At 35.4% G+C, this 17,538-nt stretch overlaps 1 long non-coding RNA gene across 1 annotated transcript in view; it reads right to left on the bottom strand.

Annotated features, from left to right (window-relative positions):
* The window catches only part of LOC307066431, a 420,904-nt gene that overhangs the window by 14,940 nt on the left and 388,426 nt on the right, over nt 1–17,538 (bottom strand). Inside the window, exon 4 of the long non-coding RNA XR_013811376.1 lies at nt 2,803–2,918. This is a non-coding gene — a long non-coding RNA (uncharacterized lncRNA). The remainder of the gene's footprint in view (nt 1–2,802; nt 2,919–17,538) is intronic.

The raw sequence follows: 17,538 nt of genomic DNA on the forward strand, positions 1-17,538 counted from the left end.
TGAATATTCTGCAGAAAGTGGGCATAGAGGGAACATACCTCAACACAATAAAGGCCATATATGACAAACCTACAGCCAACATCATATTCAGTGTTGAATATTTGAAAACATTTCTTCTAAGATCAGGAACAAGACAAGGTTGTCCACTCTCACCGTTATTCAACATAGTTTTGGAATTCCTAGCTACGGCAATCAGAGAAGAAAAGGAAAAGGAATCCAAATTGGAAAAGAAGTAAAACTGTCACTATTTGCAGATGGCATGATACTATATATAGAAAATCCTAATGACACCACAAGAAAACTACTAGAGTTCATCAACTAATTTGGTAGAGTTGCAGGATGAAAAATTAATACACAGAAATCTGTTGCATTTCTATACACTAACAATGAAAGATCAGAAAGAGAAAGAAACAATCCAAAGCGTCAGAAAGAATAAAATACCTAGGAATAAACCTACCTAAGGAGGCTAAAAGACCTGTATTCTTTAAACTCTAAGATGCTGATGAAAGAAATAGATGATGACACAAACAGATGGAAAGATGCACCATGTTCTTGGATTGGAAGAATCAACGTTATCAAAATGACTGTACTATCCAAGGCAATCTACATGTTCAATGAAATCCCTATCAAATTACCAATGGCATTTTTCACAGAACTAGAACAAAAAATTTTATAATCTGTATGGAGACATAGAAGACCCCAAATAGCCAAAGCAATTTTGAGAAAGAGGAACAGAGCTGGAGGTATTATGCTCCCTTGCTTCAGACTATTCTACAATGCTACAGTTATCAAAACAATATGAAATGGGCAGAAAAACAGACACACAGAGCACTAGAACAGAATAGAGAGCGCTGAGATAAACCTACACACTTACAGTCAATTAGTCTACAATAAAGGATGCAAGAATACACAATAGAGAAAAGACAGTCTTTTCAATAAGTGGTGCTGGGAAAACTGGAGAGCTACATGTAAAAGAAGGAAATTAGAACATTTTCTCACACCATATACAAAAATAAACTCAAAATGGTTAAAGATCTAAACTTAAGTCTGGTAACTATGAAATTCCTAGAAAAAACATAGGCAGAACACACTCTTTGACATAAATCACAGCAATATCTTTTTTGATCAATTTCCTAGAGTAATGGAAATAAAAACAAAAATAAACTAATGGGACCTAATTAATCTCAAAAGCTTTTGCACAGCAAAGGAAACCATAAACAAAATGAAGAGACAGCACATAGAATGGGGGAAATATTTGCAAATGATATGACCAAAAAGTAATTAATCTCCAAAATTTACAATGAGCTCATGTAGCTCACTTAAAAAAAAAAAAAAAGGGCAGAAGACCTGAATAGGCATTTCTCTGAAGAAGACATACAGATGGCCAATAGGCACAAGAAAAGGTGTTCAACATCGCTAATTATTAAAGAAATGCAAATCAAAACTACAATGAGATATCACCTCATACCAGTCAGAATGGCCATCTTCAAAAAGTCTACAAACAGTAAGTGCTCTAGAGGGTGTGGAGAAAAGGGACCCTCCTACACTGTTGCTGGAAATGTAAATTGGTACAGTCACTATGGAGAACAGTATGGAGTTTCCTTAAAAAACTGAAAATAGAGCTACCATATGATTCAGCAATCCCACTCCTGGGCATGTTTCTGGAGAAAAACATGGTTCAAAAGGATACACGCACCCCAGTGTTCATTGCAACACTGTTTACAATAGCCAGGACATGGAAGCAACCTAAATATCCATCTAACAGATGAATGGATAAAGAAGTTGTGGTACATGTATACAATGGGATATTACTCAGCCATAAAAAAGAATGAAATAATGCCATTTGCTGCAACATGGATGCAACTAGAGATCATCATACTAAGTGAAGTAAGCCAGACAGAAAGACAAATATCATATGATATCGCTTATATGTAGAATCTACAAGAAATGATACACATGAACTTATTTAGGAAACAGACTCACAGACTTAAAAAACAATCTCATGGTTAGCAAAGGGGAAAGGTGGGGGGGGGAATAAATTGGGAGTTCAGAATTGACATATACAAACTACTATATTTAAAATAGATAACCAACAAGGACCTACTGTATAGCACAGGGAACTCTGCTCAATATTCTCTAATAACAAAAGTGGGAAAAGAGTTTTAAAAACAAATATATATATATATATATGTATATGTATATGTATAATTGAATCACTTTGCTGTACACCTGATACTAACGCAACATTGTAAATCAACTATAGTCCAATATAACATAAAATTTTTTTAAAAAGGCAGTTACATTTGAGTTTAGGATTTCTTCAAGAACCAGACATCACTCTTATCTGCAAATAAAATATTTCTGTGTCCCCTGTTCCCCCATGGAAGTAACAGAAAATTTCCATGAAAATGGAAGACAAAATGACTTACTGTGTTGAGTTGGAAAAAAGTGTCAGAGTAATCCCTACCTCCTTCTCCATCTTTGAATCTGCATAAGTTTATATCAGCTACATTTACTGAGAACTTATATATGCCAAGCATGATATCATATCCTAGGGATAAAGAGGTCAACAAGATGTGACACCAATATGCAAGAACCTTACAGTAAACTGAGGAAGACAGACAATACTGAGTATCTATTTTGGAATACTTTTAAACTAATAAAATTAGAAAAAATAATAGAGATTTAGTGCATATTTTAAATTTGACAAGTCAGCAAAATGTTTCCTCAGACAAATCTTTGGAGAGTTGAATGGAGAACATTTTCCTCATCAACACACTATTTTCTCTTTAGAATACTCACCATGATGTCTAAGCGAAACTTGTCAAGGATCCACTACTTAGGGTGAAACAGCATAAGGAAGAGAAGGGAAAAATAGCAGGGAGCAGTGAGTTCTTTCAGGGAAGAAAATTTGAAACCTGGTGGGGAAACCAAAAGAGGGCAGTAATGATTAATTGTTAACTCCAAATAGAAAGTCTTATCCATAGATTTTTTTAAAATTCATTAATTACTGTAATACAAAGCAGCAAAAGCATAGGTACTTAATTAATATTCACTGAACAAATGAATATGTAAATTTTGTGGCTGGAGGAGTAAAGCAATAAAATCCCCCTATCAACTTGTTGAAGCAATAAAATCCCCCTATCAACCTGTTGAGGATAACAGACATTTCTGCATTTAAGGATTCTTCAACTTTAATCAATAAGTTGGACTTTCTGAAGAAAAAAAAATTTGAGATGATTACTACATTAGACGTGAATGAAAGTTGGCTTTAGAAACACTGGATATATGGAGTAATTTTGTTGTTGCTTGTTTGTTTCCCCTGGCCATTGGTATTGACTTATACAATGATAAAAACATGTATGCAAACTCATAAATATGTGTGGTAGACTAATTCCCCACCCCACCTCTCAAGATGTTGTAATCCTAATCTCAGAAACCTGTGACTGTTACTTTTCATTGCAAAAGCTCTTTGCAGATGTGATTTAGCTTAAGAATCTGAGATGCGGGAACTATAAGCTAATATGCTTTAAAACACCACATTTGTGGCAATTCGGTACAGTAACAATAAAAAAAATACAGCTGACCAACATTTAAACATTGTAAACTTTATATTCAGGCATGGGTATCCTGTATCTTTTGAAAATAAAAATATCTGATAACCTCCAACCTTCTACCCATATACCTGCATGGAAACAATTGACAGGCATAGAGTCCTTTTCAGCAGGTGCATGAGCACTAAAACCATCAGTTACCCTCTTTAAAAATTATTCCCAGCAGCCCCACATATTAATGTAACCTGTATGGTCCCTGTGGAATTTGAGTCATAATCCTATTAGGCCATTATTAGACACTTAAGGGTATGAATAGGGTAACTGTTATTTACAACCCTGTGAAAACATGAGGAATAAAATCAGCATCAAGAGTAAGAGATGCTAGCAGAGGAGGCAAAAGTATTTGAGATGTTCTACAAGGTCATTTTGTTCTGTTTGCCAAGATATTTTCCATAATTTCTACCAACCAACTGATACTTGACTCTCATACACCCATCTCCTTTGTACAAAAAAACACGTTGAAATAAAGTGTAATCATTTGTTGAATACACCATGCCATTTCCTCCCTTATTGTCTTTGAATGTGCTTTTTCCCCCATATGGGATGTTCTTTCCTTTTGCTCTTGTCAGACTTCATTCAAAACCAAAATGAAGATTCAGTGTTGTGCATATTTTTTGGGAAGCAGCAGCATGCTCTTGAGTCCCAACCTCAGTTCTTCTTCTTTCTTCACTTATCAATGAGTCCAGGTTTCATAAGATAGGATCAAATAAAATCCATGTATTCTAATAATGTCCTTATTGATCATTATATTCAACATGCATGCCTTGATTTGTTTATTCATAAATATTAAGCACCTTATATATGCTAGACATTGTATAAGGCACTAGTGACATAATCTTGAAAAAATACAGATCATTCTATCCTAGAGCTTAGGGCAGAATTCAATGATGATGGAAAGCTCATTTTCCATCTTTATAACCACAGTGCTAACACAGTGCCTGAGAATTAAGTTACTGATAAATATTTGAAGGAAGGAAAGAAGAAAAAAGAGTGAGAGAATGGGAGAAGAAAAGGGTAAGAGAGGAACGAAGAATGAGAAATAGGGAGAGACGAGAGAGAAACAGGAGAGGGAAAAAGAGGCAGAGAAAGAACTGGGAATGAGTTCCCTGAATACCAAGTTCTCCCAACCAAAATTTGGGCTGGAGCTGGCCCTGAAAAAGAAAAATAAGCAAGTTTCTACAGAATATGTATAGCTGCCATCTTGACAAAAATTCATTTTTATTTCATGTAGAATATCAAAGAGTGATGCCATGTTTCACAAACTTTCCCACTGAATTATTCTAATAGCAAAGAGGAGTGAGGGAGAACCTCCAGAGTCTCTCAACCCACTAGAAGAGGGGAATTTCTTTTAAGTCTCTGGATTTATTTGAAAAATTCATGTAAATTTTATATTCTACTCATAATACAGCCACTTTAGTTTAAATATTAAAAAAACATTAGTTTTCTCTAAAACCTGCTAGTAAAATTTATGCCCTAGGAAATTGCATCCATAGTTACTGTGCGGCTGCTTATCCCACCCAACACACCACCATCTACTTGGCAGTAATAGGCATACACCAGCTTGCAAGGCAATGGACTGGGGAACCATCTGGGTCAGGTAGTCTCTGAAAAGGTCCACAATGACTATCACTGGAAACAGTGAATGGGACTTTTTGCCACTAACAGTATAGCAGGGAGAGATGTCCACACAAAGAATCATCTGCTCTTACTTTATATGCTTGGAGTCCTTTAAGTATTTTAAAACAGCAATTACCATTTAAGAAGTTCCATTTTATCTGTTCCTAAATCAGTTAATAACATGTATTTTCCTTTTAATATCCTTCTGAGGAGACTAAACTGCCTCTCACATAATTCCATTAATCTGCACATTTCCCTTTCAAAGATGGACATTTTCATCACTTAAAGTACCTTATTTTATACCAAGTTAATATCTAATATCAAACGTTTCTCTGGCTTAAATAATAGCAATGTTTATAATTGGATGGCAGTTAGAATTTGAGCTTTAAATCTAGAGAATATTTTGCTATTAAGTTAATACAATAAAATGGTTGGAACTCTAAGAATTTTTTAACTTGTGGGTATATTATATCTATATTTATGCGTCTATTTTTCAAATTCATAGAAATATTTATAGTAGTAGATTTCTCACTTATTAGGAATGACCAGTTCTGGATGTAATAGTTTAAATAGATATTACTAAGTATGTTGGCATGTATAAATGTAAATGATGCTGCTTCAATTGGACTATGTAAAAAGACATGTATATTCTGCACAATTGAATGTCTTACATACCAGAGGGCCAATTACAAAACCCTCCTTTTTCTGTGTTTAGTAGAAAGCTTATGAAATATTTGATAATTCTTTTCCAAAAGACATTGGAACCACTCATTCCCATTATTCAGATAATTCAGCCTGGAAGTTGCTCTCTTTCTGTCAGGATCAGAGGATGGTTTATAAAGCCACCCCACAGAGAGAAGGTATTGGTAGTAGGCATTTTCCAGTATGTGAAGTGGAATAGAGCATGTCCCTGACCTGCCAAAATTGCTTGAACATGTTGAAAAGCAAAAAAGGACTATACATTTAGAATAATAGAACTATTATGGCATTTTAAAAAACTTTAAAATAGGTGCAGAGGGTTATCAGCATCTCTGTCTGAAATTAATATGATAATTATCAGCTTTACTTTAACAAGTGTTCAGTCCAACATGAATCAATTTACACAAATATTATTAAACTCCTACTTTTTTATGGACTGATGATACAACAGTGATAAAAACATACACAAAAAGCATTCTTTTTTATGGTGCTTACAGTCTAGTTGGTGAGATATAAATCAGAAATTATCTGATATTTATTTAGCAGGACTGTTTATTGTCAAAGGGCTATGAGGGAAAATGAAGCAGGGGGTAGAACTAGAGTGTACTGGCAAGGTGGACTCTATGCAGGTTTGTCCAGATATGGCCTCACTGAGGGCTGGCAGCTGAGTTTTACAAATGAAAAAGGAACCATGTAACTAAATACCCAAGGAAAGTTATGCTAGGCAAGAGGACCAATAAGCTTGCCTTATTCAGTGAGTAGCAAGAATACTGGAGAGGTGTGAATAAGGACTGTGATAAGTGATAAATTCAGAAATAAGCAGGACACAGGTCACATAAGTCCCTATAGAGATGGTGAGGAGTTATGTGTGAGGAGTGTTATGGAAATTCTTTGGAGTGGCTTCAGCAGCTACATTTCTTGATCTTATTTATGGTTAAAAGAAGATCACTCTGTTGTGTAGGAACAAAGTAAAAATAGCCAGGGAAAGAGTGGAAGGTAGGAGAGAAGTTAGGAGAAATCATGATGGTCTAGAAGACAGGGACAGGGAACTTGTTGATACTAATATGTATGTTGTGCAGGGGTCCAATTTAAGATATGTTTTGAAACCACATGATCATCTCAATAGGTGCAAAAAAAAGCATTTGATAAAATTCAACATCCATTCATGATAAAAACAGTTACCACAGTGGGTACAGCAGGAACATATCTCAACATAATAAAAGCTATTTATGACAAACCCACAGCCAACATAACACTCAGCGCTGAAAAGCTGAAGGCCTTCCTGCTAAAATCTGGAACAAGACAACCATTTCTATTAAACATAGTATTGGAAGTCCTAGCCACAGCAATCAGACAAGAAAAATATAAGGTATCCAAATTGGAAGGGAAGAGGTAAAATTGTCATTATGTGCAGATGACATGATTATATATAGAAAACCCTAAACACTCCATGCAAAAACTACTAGAACTGATAAACGAATTCAGCAAGATAGCAGGATACAAGATTAACATACACAAATCTGTTGCATTTCTTTACACTAACAGTGAAATATCAGAAAGAAAAAGTAAACAACAAAAAAATCCCTTTTAAATTTGCATCAAAAAATGTAATAAAATGCTTAGGAATAAACCTGACTAAAAAGGTGAAAGACTTATATGCTGAGAACTATAAAACACTGATAAAGGAAATTGAAGAGGATTTAAAGAAATGGAAAGATATCCCATGCTCTTAGATTAGAAGAATTAATATTGTTAAAATGGCCATACTGCCCAAAGCAATCTACAAATTTAATGCAATCCCTATCAAATTACCCATGACATCTGTTTACAGAACTAGAACAAATAATCCTAAAACGTGTATGGAACCATAAAAGACCTAGAGTTGCCAAAGCAATCCTGAGGAAAAAGAATAAAGCTGGAGGCATAACCCTCTCAGACTTCAGACAATACTACAAAGCTACAGTAATCAAAACAGCATGGTTTTGGCACAAAAACAGACATATGGATCAATGGAACAGAATAGAGAGCCAAGAAATAAACCCACATGCCTACAGTCAATCAATCTTAGACAAAGGAGGTAAGAATACACAATGAGAAAAGACAGTCTCTTCAGGAATTGGTGTTGGCAAAACTGGACAGCTGCATGTAAATTAATGAAGTTAGAACACACTTGCATGCCACACACAAAAATAAACTCGAAATGGCTTAAAAACTTAAATACAAGACATGATACCACAAAACTCCTAGAAGAGAACACAGGCAAAACATTCTCTGACATAAATTGTAGTAATGTTTTCTTAGGTCAGTCTCCCAAGGCAATAGAAATAAAAGCACAAATAAACAGATGGAACCTAATCAAACTTATAAGCTTTTGCACAGCAAAGGAAACCATAAACAAAATGAAAAAACAACCTACAGAATGGGAGAAAATATCTGCAAATGATGCAACTACAAGGCATTAATTTCCAAAATATAAAAACAGCTCATATAACTCAATAACAAAAAAACAAACAACCCAATCAAAAATTGGGCCAAAGACCTAAATAGATATTTCTCCAAAGAAGATACACAGATGGCCACGAGGCACATGAAAAGATGCTCAACATTGCTAATTATTAGAGAAATGCAAATCAAAACTGCAATGAGATATCACTTCATATTGGTCAGAATGGCCATCATCGACAAGTCTACAAATAATAAATGCTGGAGAGGGTGTGGAGAAAAGGGAACCCTCCTACACTGCTGGTGGGAATGTAAATTGGTACAACCACTATGGAGAACAGTACGGAGGTTCCTTAAGAAACTAAAAATCGAGCTACCATATGTTCCTGCAATCCCACTCCTGGGCATATATCCAAAGAAAACCATAAGTTGAAATGATACATACACCCCAATGTTCATTGCAGCACTATTTACAACAGCCAGGACATGGAAGCAACCTAAGTGTCCATTGACAGATGAATGGATAAAGAAGATGTGGTACACGTATACAATGGAATATTACTCAGCAATAAAAAAGAACAAAATAATGCATTTGCAGCAACATGGATGGACCTAGAGATTGTCATACTGAGTGAAGTAAGACAAAGACAAATATCATATGATATCTCTTATATGTGGAATCTTTAAAAAATGGTACAAATGAACTTATTTACAAAACAGAAATAGACTTCCCTGGTGGTGCAGTGGTTAAGACTCTGTGCTCCCAATGCAGGGGGCCCGGGTTTGATCCCTGGTCAGGGAGGTAGATCCCACATACATGCCACACTAAAAGTTTGCATGCCACAACTAAGGAGCCCGTGTGCCGCAACTAAGGAGCCCACGAGACACAACTAAGGAGCCCAGCTGTCGAAACTAAGACTGAGCACAAATAAATAAATAAATAAGAAAAGCAGATGTTCACCAGGATGCAGTCGAACCAGAACAAATATTTAAAAAAAAAAAAACAACAACCAGAAATAGAGTCACAGACACAGAAAACAAACTTATGGTTACCAGGGTGGGGAAGTGGGGCCGGTGGGGGGCACTAAGGGATAAACTGGAAGATTGGGATTGACATATATACACTACTATATATAAAATAAATAACTAATAAGGACTGTATAGCACAGGGAACACTTCTCAATACTCTGTAATGACCTATATGAGAAAAGAATCTACAAAAGAGTGGATATATGTATAGGTATAACTGATTCACTTTGCTCTATACCAGAAACTAACACAACATTGTAAATCAACTATACTCCAATAAAATTTTTTTAAAAATAAAAAATAAAAATAGAACAACCCTATGATCCAGGAATCCCACTCCTGGACATATATCTGGAAAAGACAAAATCTCTAATTCAAAATGATACGTGCCCACCAATGTTCATGTTCATGGCAGCACTATTTACAAGAGCCAAGACGTGGAAACAACCTAAATGTCCATCAACAGAAAAATGGATAAAGAAGATGTGATGTGTGTGTGTGTGTGTGATATATATATATATATGTGTGTGTGTGTGTGTGTATATATATATATATACACACATACATATATATGCATCTATCTACCTACACAGACACAGAATGGAATATCACTCAGCCATATAAAAGAATGAAATAATGCCATTTGCAGCAACATGAATGAACCTAAAGATTATCATACTAAGTGCAGTCAAAGACAAATACTGTATGATGTCACTTATATGTGGAATCTAAAATATAATACAAATAAACTTATTTGCAAAACAGAAACAGACTCACAGACATAGAAACCAAACTTACGGTTATCAAAGGGGCAAGTGGGGGTAATAAATTAGGAGTTTGTAATTAGCAGATACAAACTACTATATAAAATAAACAACAAGGTCCTATAGTATAGCACAGGGAACTACATTCAATATCTTGTAATAAACTATAATGAAAAAGAAAAAAAATATATATATATATATACACATTATAACTGAATCACTTTGCTGTACACCAGAAACTAACACAACATTGTAAATTAACTATGCTTCAATTTAAAGAAATAAAAAATATATATACCAATATATGCTTTGAAAGTAAAAGCAATAAAACTGCTGATGCCTTGGGTATGAGGAGTGGGAAAAAATGGAAAACTAGAAAGACAGAAGGTTTGGTCTATACATCTGTGTGAATATCAGTGTCAATAATAAAGATGAAAACAGTGGGGGGCGTGATCAGTTTTGGGGAATCAGGAGTTGTTTGCCACTCATTAAGTTTGAGATGTCAATGAGATATTCAAGTGGAGATGCACAATAGTTAACTGGAGAGTTAGTCTGCAGGGGATGGGAGAAGTTAAAGGTAGAGCTATGTATTTGAATATTGTCAACATATGGTTCTTATTTACAGTAATGTGTCTGGATGAGAACGGTTTTAACTGAAAATTTATTTAGAGAAGAGTGACAGAGATTGATCCCTGATTTATTTCACCACTTAAACATTAGAAGTAAGCTAGAAGGAGCCAACAAAAGAACTTGAGAAGCAGTATCAGGAGAAGTGGGAGGAACATCGGGAGACTGAGGATCCTCAGAAGCCGAAGAAGAAAGTGATTCATAAAGAAGAGGTAATTGTGTCAAATGCTACTTTGTTCAAGTGAGATGAAGCTGATAATTACCACCGGACATATCTAGATGTAAATCTTTGGAGAGTCAGTCAATGACATAGTGGAGGCCAAACTACTAATAGGAGTGTACTGAGTACACAATGGGGATGAAGAATAGAAACCTGTAGGTTTAGGCGGTTTTGAGTCATTTGCCCATAAAGGATCACAGAGTATTGGGGTGGTAGCTGGAGGAACACCGAGTCAAGGGATTTTTTTAAAATATGAGTTATGGGCTTCCCTGGTGGCGCAGTGGTTAAGAATCCGCCTGCCAATGCAGGGGACATGGGTTTGAGCCCTGGTCCAGGAAGATCCCACATGCTGCAGACCAACTAAGCCCGTGAACCACAACTACTGACTAAGCCTGCGCTCTAGAGCCCGAGAGGCACAGCTGCTGGGCCCACGTGCCACAACTGCTGAAGCCCGTGTGCCTGAAGCCCGTGCTCTGCAACGAGAAGCCACCTCAATGAGAAGCCCGTGCACTGCAACAAAGAGTAGCCCCCGCTCGCTGCAACTAGAGAAAGCCCGCATGCAGCAACAAAGACCCAGCGCAGCCAAAAATAAAATTAATTAATTAATTTTTTAAAATGAGTTATAATAGCATGTTTTACTGTGATGGCATTGATCCAGCTTATCAAGGTCTACATCTCCATTAATAATCATTCCTTTCAAATGTTTAGAAAAAAGCTTAATTATAGCCATTTATATTGCTCAGGATTTCATAGCATAGGCTAAAATTTCAAAGATGGAAAGGGGCTTGTAGTTGCCCAGTCTGCTCCAATCTCCTATTTGTTCCTTGGCTCATTTCTACATAATAAACTACAATGTCTCTCCTGAACAACTGACTACCACCCAGGATAGAAGTGATAATTGCTACAATTTACCATACAGAATTGAGTTTACTCATAATGCAACACTTTCCACAGTTTCTGGTATGTAATACATAGTAAATATTTTCATGTTATATATGTAAATGAATAGCATGGCCTATACTTACTGACAGTTTTTAAGTTGAGCAGTCAGAGAAAGGTACACTTATTGGCATAGAGCTGTCTAATTTTGTTAGCTTGTTTTCAATTAACTCTATTGTTTTTGTAAATTTGTAATAGAAAATTACATTAAAAATGTATCAAATTCAGAAATATGAAAAAAAAAGAAACACTGATTGCACAAAAGTAACCACAGTTAACACAGCAGAGCATTTTATGATGTAATGAATTCTTTTCACAACACAAGGAGTTTTGGTTATTCCTGGTCTGTTTAGTGCTGTAATTGTGGCCTTGCTTTAATGATTCAAGTGTCTTCACATTGGTCCAAACTGAAACTGACTGATGCTGGAAATGGACTGTGTTCTTCTTAAGTGAAAAATTATAGGTATGCATTTGATTTAGTTTTATAAATTCAAGGAATCTCAGGAGCATACATAAATAACTTAGTTCATGGTATATAAAGAGTTTTGTTTTTTATATAGAGTATACAGAGCTGAGGAACACTGGCAAAGTGGGGGAAAATGAAGGAATCCCTTTTTTAAGCCTGGAGGTCCAGGCTTTCTCTTTTGAGATCCTGATCCTGTTTTCAGGTGGGAGATGTCTAGGCACCAATTATTAACTAACTTGAGGATTTTCTCTAGTAAATTATACAAGTCCTTTTCTTTCCACTTTTTGCATCTCTTAACATTGCTGAATAGGTTCTTCAAAATTAGAATCCCATGCATTAGTTATTTGCATTCATGTGAAATGTTTCAAGGGCAAGTAGGACACTCTGTCCACACTACTTTACATCACATATTACAGAGGTACTAATTTCTCCATCATCATAAAAGATCATAATTATCTTTGGATTTTTTCACTGCTATTTGATTCATAGATACATGTCTGGATGCTGATGTCATGTATATTTTATTAAAACCCCACCAAGCATCAGCAAAGATAACTGTTCATACCTCCAGAATTTTTTATTCATGTTTATCCACAAAGGGTGAAAGCAGCATGCAAAATAAATGAAGAATGATACCACAAATGTCTTTAGAGAGATATTAGAAAAGAATCAGCAGAGAGGGCTTATGAAAGTTGTATGAGCTATATATTATCTATGCATACACTACAACAGTCAGAACATTTAGTATGTCATGCTCCATACCAGCCCCAAATAATATATTTGACACATAATGAAGTTTTAACTTGGGGTGGGGAAGTAAATTTTGCCTTTATTGTTATTTTTAAAGATGTATTTATCTTTAAATGTGTTGTTTGCTTGAAAAGTCTCTACCTCTTTTCACAATCATTTGAAACAAGAATTTTGTATGGAAGCATCAAACATCTATACTATATTGCAGTGTGTAAGCACTAGCATCATTTTCTTAGCTTGAGTAAGGCTCAGTTTCCTAATGTCATTCATATTCCTTTTTGTCACAGTGTTACTAATGAATATTGAAGCTGAAGACAGAAAATAAAGTGCCCAAGACATAGTCAATAGGTTAAAACAGTAGCATATTTAAAAATGCCCATAAATTGTTTCTTTGAACCCAGGAGTCATATGGTGAAGTGGAAGATGAAGAGGACCCCTTCACTTAGAAAGGCATTTTTCTTCTAATTAGCATGTGTCAACCAGGGCTCAGGGGAAAAATACATGATGATATTTCAGACAATGCAACAGCGTAGTTATTCATGGAGTGCAAGGTTAGCAAAATCTATAAGGGTATTTACACACATTTATTATTATTTTTTTATGTCTTTGTCCCTTGGTGAATGTAAAGGATATGGTTTTCTAGAAAGAGAAGGTCAACGATGGAAAGGAATTCAACATAATTTAATCTGTTCTCTTCATTTTTAAAGATGAGGATACTGCAGTCCAAAGAAGTCACAGGAATTGCTTAAGTTCACATAACTAGTAAGAGTAGGAATGAGGAAAGAGATTGCCTGCCTCCCAGTATTAGCCCTTCCATTTTGTTCTATTCTGTGACCTGAATGACACAAATCAAGTGTATATTCAAAGAAAACTTCAAATACAATATTTTGAAATTTTTATTGACCCTACTACTGATGATGAATGGTTTCAAATATCTCAACTATTTTCAGACTGAATTCTAATATTCTATGTGGGCTGTGTAGCAAAGTGATATAATATGATATCAGTTTACATGCTTGACTACCACACTGGTGTTAAACATCTTTAATTTCACATGAAAAGATGCTCAACATAGTTAATCATCAGAGAAATGCAAATTATAAACACAATGAGATATCACTTAACACCTGTCAGAACGGCTATCATCAAAAAGACCACAAATAACAAATGTTGGCGAGGATGTTGAAGAAAAGGGAACCCTCATACAGTGTTGGTAGGAATGTAAATTCGTGCAGCCACTATGGAAAACAGTATGGAAGTTTCTCCAAAAACTAAAACTAGAACTACCATATGACCCAGCAATTCCACTCCTGGGTATCTATCCAAAATTTAAAAAAGGAAAACACTGATTTGAAAAGATACATGCATCCCAATGTTCATAGCAGCATTATTTACAATTGCCAAGATATGAAGCAACCTAAATGTCCATCAACAGATGAAAGGATAAATAACATGTGGTGTGTATACACACACACACACACACACACACACACACACAATGGAATACTACTCAGCCATAAAAAAAGAATGAAATTTTGTCATTTGCAACAACATGGATGGACTTGGGGGGTATTAGGCTAAGTAAAATAAGTCAGAGAAAGACAAATACTGTATAATATCACTTATATGTGGAATCTAAAAAATAAACTAGTGAATTTAACAAAAAAGAAACAGATTCACAGAGAACAAACTAGCAGTTACCAGTGGGGAGAGAGAAGAAGAGAGGGTCAAGTAGGGACTTAAGAGGTGTAAACTACTACATATAAAATAAGTAAGCTACAAAGATATGCTGTACAACACAGGGAATATAGCTAATATTTTATAATAACTATAAATGGAATATAACTTTTAAAAATTGTGAATCACTATGTTGTACACCTGAAACTTATACAATATTGTACCTCAATTTTAAAAAGTCCCTAATTTTAAATCCAAGATCTATCATTTTTATTTATGTCACCTTGGACAAATTACTTCATTTCTCTCTGCCTGAGTTGTCTCATTTGAAATATTTGAATTATGAGTCCCAAACTCATACAGTTGTGATGATTAAATGTGTTGTGTGCACACAAAGTGTCTATCCAACTGTCTAGTCCAAAGTTAGTCCTCAATATATATTAGCAACTATTACTGTTATTTATTATTGTTAATGATAATAAAGAGACATTGCCTTGCCTTGCGCTTGGATGCAGCCCATTAGATTGATGAATTCATCTACCTTCTATAAGAGTGTGGTTTCCATTTTCAGACAATGAAGAGGCATAAGAAGAGATTGGTTAATGCTCATGTAATAATAAATGAACATAAACCAAAAGATTCACTGTCTCCTTGGCTTCAAACACATAGGCAGATGGTCTGTTTTGACATATCGAATTCCAAATCCTTTGCAGTCTTGTAAAATTCAATCAAATGAAAACCACATTGTAAGTCCTGGTACAGGGAGGCAAATATTTGGCCATAGATGAAATGCATGTGTTAGTTCAAACTAAATAACCTTTGGAAGACAACCACTACTAGACCAAAGATTTCTTTTGAACAAGATTACTAAGCAACCTATTCTGGCTAGATGCTCTGCAGTACAATATATTGTTAATAAAGTTGGCATCTGGCCTATAGGAACATCCCTTTACCCATCCAAAATAAATAATTTAACTTCAGGGGATGTCCACTTACTTTGTAATCATCCTATATGTGTAACCTACTGAACTGTATTCTGGGAAGAGCTGCTCAAAGCCCCTTTGAGCCACTTTCTTGATACATATAGAGTAGTCAGTAGACTCCAAAAGTAGAAATCTTGGAAAAATTGTCCTTAAGACAATTAGTATGAATTGATAGCTCAGACTTTATAGAACCTGCATTGATAAATGTACCCAGATGTTAATTTCATGTTTTCTCAAGTGCCACATAAAAAGTTGCATGTTCCTTATCAGATTTCCATTAAGTAACTCATGACACTAATGAAATAATGTTTTAGTAAGAATGATCCAATCACAGGCATCATGACAATGTCTTCTTTGTTTCCCTCCCTAATGTTCAAATCTAATGGCAACACACCATTCAGAATAGCCAGGGGCCCTAATTACCAAATAGAACACTGTAGCTCAAAGAAGATTTTAAGCTAAGAAACAAACAACTAATTGATTTACAAATGACTTGAGGTCCAAAACTTAATTTGTAAGTAACTCAGGGAATTAAATATCTCATGAGGACTATTGACTGGTAGAATCATGAAATAATCATAATCGTAGCCATTCATAATGAAGATAGGCCAACAGTTTTCTTTCTCAATGGAGACTCTGCCATGGTAAGTTTTTAATGACATTCTCTTTGATTTATGTTTACGTTACATACAGTTTATTGGTCGCTTGCTCAGCAGAATCTTTCCAGAAAAAAAAATTACACACAATAATGTTTCACCAGTTATATCTCCATGAAACATATCTAGGTTACAAATTGGACAATAGAAGACTAATTAACACTGATCAGCAGATGTGCCTGCCAAGGCAGTACACTGAGACAAACAAATTTACAAATCAGTTCCTGCAAAATAAATTCACTTGTGACTCCTCACAGGATACCTGGATGGGTATTTAAGGTCTATCCCCAAGGCCCTCTTCCCATATTACAACATCAACACATCAGCCTTCAGAGTTAGATAAAAGGAATCTGATGAGGACCACGTTAACATTTATGTTGAGCTTAAATAAAACATGAAACTAACATCTTGAAAGACTCTGAGCTGAGCAAGGCAGCATTCACACCACGTTATTCAAGAATTATTCATGAAGCTTCAGTGCTTCTCAAGATTTTAGTTGCTTATATCTGATTTTACTTAAAGTTCTTCCCTGCAATGATTGTTTTTAGATATTTCGTCTACCGAGATAGGAAGTATGCAATAATAGGAAGAAACTATTTGAGCACCTAATGATATCTAAACACCTTAATTGCCGGGTCATCTTCCTTCCTGTTAAATACTTCTATGTGTTGGGATGGGGAGGGTGTTGGTGGGAGGAAAGGGAAAGGTTTACATTCAGGAAAAGCAGATTAAACAGAAGGATCTTACCACGAAAAATGAAGCCTCATAGTCTCCTAGGTTCAGGGTTCTGTAAAGTCTGAGCTATTTTCTAATGATTTTGTCACACATACCTTAGCTTTGTCTTTAAGCAAAGACCCCACTGAACAAGTTTGTGAATATCTATACTCAAAACCTCCTGCCTGTAACTAGAAGAGAAAGCCATCTTATTCCTTGAGTTTTTCTTGTCTATATTCCAGACTTCCTCAGTCTCCAGGGAGAAAGTGAATGGTACAAATTGACCCACCCTGGCACCCTTCAGCCTCTGAAATGGCTCAGTCCCACCTCGTCTCTGATAA

This window comes from Hyperoodon ampullatus (assembly GCF_949752795.1).
Source record: "Hyperoodon ampullatus genome assembly, chromosome: 18".
Classification (NCBI taxonomy): Eukaryota; Metazoa; Chordata; class Mammalia; order Artiodactyla; family Ziphiidae; genus Hyperoodon; species Hyperoodon ampullatus.